This window comes from Heterodontus francisci, unplaced genomic scaffold, assembly GCF_036365525.1.
Source record: "Heterodontus francisci isolate sHetFra1 unplaced genomic scaffold, sHetFra1.hap1 HAP1_SCAFFOLD_1552, whole genome shotgun sequence".
NCBI classification, from domain to species: domain Eukaryota; kingdom Metazoa; phylum Chordata; class Chondrichthyes; order Heterodontiformes; family Heterodontidae; genus Heterodontus; species Heterodontus francisci.
Window position 1 is genome coordinate 10001 of NW_027140114.1, and position 2500 is coordinate 12500.

Genomic DNA, 2500 nt, shown 5'->3' on the forward strand with positions numbered 1-2500 from the left:
AAAATCGCAAAAGTAAGTAAAAAGTATGAAATCATTAACCAAAAATCGCAAAAGTAAGTAAAAAGTGTGAAATCATTAACCAAAAACTCGAAAATAATGTGCAGAGACTAAGTCCGAAAGGGCAAATGGTTAACCAGTAAGCAGAGTCATCATTAACCAAAAATCGCAAAAGTAAGTAAAAAGTGTGAAATCATTAACCAAAAATCGCAAAAGTAAGTAAAAAGTGTGAAATCATTAACCAAAAACTCGAAAATAATCTCCAGAGACTAAGTCCGAAAGGGCAAATGGTTAACCAGTAAGCAGAGTAATCATTAACCAAAAAGGGCAAAAGTAAGTAAAAAGTATGAAATCATTAACCAAAAAGCACAAAATTAAGTTAAAAGTGTGAAATCATTAACCAAAATGTCGAAAACAATGTCCAGAGACTAAGTCCGAAAGGGCAAATGGTTAACCAGTAAGCAGAGTAATCATTAACCAAAAGGCGCAAAAGTAAGTAAAAAGTATGAAATCATTAACCAAAAAGCGCAAAAATATGTTAAAAGTGTGAAATCATTAACCAAAAAGTCGAAAATAATGTGCAGAGACTAAGTCCGAAAGGGCAAATGGTTAACCAGTAAGCAGAGTAATCATTAACCAAAAGGCGCAAAAGTAAGTAAAAAGTATGAAATCAGTAACCAAAAAGCGCAAAAATATGTTAAAAGTGTGAAATCATTAACCAAAAACTCGAAAATAATGTGCAGAGACTAAGTCCGAAAGGGCAAATAATTAACCAGTAAGCAGAGTAATCATTAACCAAAAATCGCAAAAGTAAGTAAAAAGTGTGAAATCATTAACCAAAAACTCGAAAATAATGTCCAGAGACCAAGTCCGAAAGGGCAAATGGTTAACCAGTAAGCAGAGTAATCATTAACCAAAAAGGGCAAAAGTAAGTAAAAAGTATGAAATCATTAACCAAAAAGCACAAAATTAAGTTAAAAGTGTGAAATCATTAACCAAAAAGTCGAAAATAATCTCCAGAGACTAAGTGCGAAAGGGCAAATGGTTAACCAGTAAGCAGAGTCATCATTAACCAAAAATCGCAAAAGTAAGTAAAAAGTGTGAAATCATTAACCAAAAACCCGAAAATAATGTCCAGAGACTAAGTCCAAAAGGGCAAATGGTTAACCAGTAAGCAGAGTAATCATTAACCAAAAATCGCAAAAGTAAGTAAAAAGTGTGAAATCATTAACCAAAAACTCGAAAATAATCTCCAGAGACTAAGTCCGAAAGGGCAAATGGTTAACCAGTAAGCAGAGTAATCATTAACCAAAAATCGCAAAAGTAAGTAAAAAGTGTGAAATCATTAACCAAAAACTCGAAAATAATCTCCAGAGACTAAGTCCGAAAGGGCAAATGGTTAACCAGTAAGCAGAGTAATCATTAACCAAAAATCGCAAAAGTAAGTAAAAAGTGTGAAATCATTAACCAAAAACTCGAAAATAATGTCCAGAGACTAAGTCCGAAAGGGCAAATGGTTAACCAGTAAGCAGAGTAATCATTAACCAAAAGGCGCAAAAGTAAGTAAAAAGTATGAAATCAGTAACCAAAAAGCGCAAAAATATGTTAAAAGTGTGAAATCATTAACCAAAAACTCGAAAATAATGTCCAGAGACTAAGTCCGAAAGGGCAAATGGTTAACCAGTAAGCAGAGTAATCAGTAACCAAAAAGGGCAAAAGTAAGTAAAAAGTGTGAAATCATTAACCAAAAACCCAAAAATAATGTCCAGAGACTAAGTCCGAAAGGGCAAATGGTTAACCAGTAAGCAGAGTAATCATTAACCAAAAATCGCAAAAGTAAGTAAAAAGTATGAAATCATTAACCAAAAAGCACAAAATTAAGTTAAAAGTGTGAAATCATTAACCAAAATGTCGAAAACAATGTCCAGAGACTAAGTCCGAAAGGGCAAATGGTTAACCAGTAAGCAGAGTAATCATTAACCAAAAATCGCAAAATTAAGTTAAAAGTGTGAAATCATTAACCAAAATGTCGAAAACAATGTCCAGAGACTAAGTCCGAAAGGGCAAATGGTTAACCAGTAAGCAGAGTAATCATTAACCAAAAATCGCAAAAGTAAGTAAAAAGTGTGAAATCATTAACCAAAAACTCGAAAATAATGTCCAGAGACTAAGTCCGAAAGGGCAAATGGTTAACCAGTAAGCAGAGTAATCATTAACCAAAAGGCGCAAAAGTAAGTAAAAAGTATGAAATCATTAACCAAAAAGCGCAAAAATATGTTAAAAGTGTGAAATCATTAACCAAAAAGTCGAAAATAATGTGCAGAGACTAAGTCCGAAAGGGCAAATGGTTAACCAGTAAGCAGAGTAATCATTAACCAAAAAGCGCAAAAATATGTTAAAAGTGTGAAATCATTAACCAAAAACTCGAAAATAATGTCCAGAGACTAAGTCCGAAAGGGCAAATAATTAACCAGTAAGCAGAGTAATCATTAACCAAAAAGCG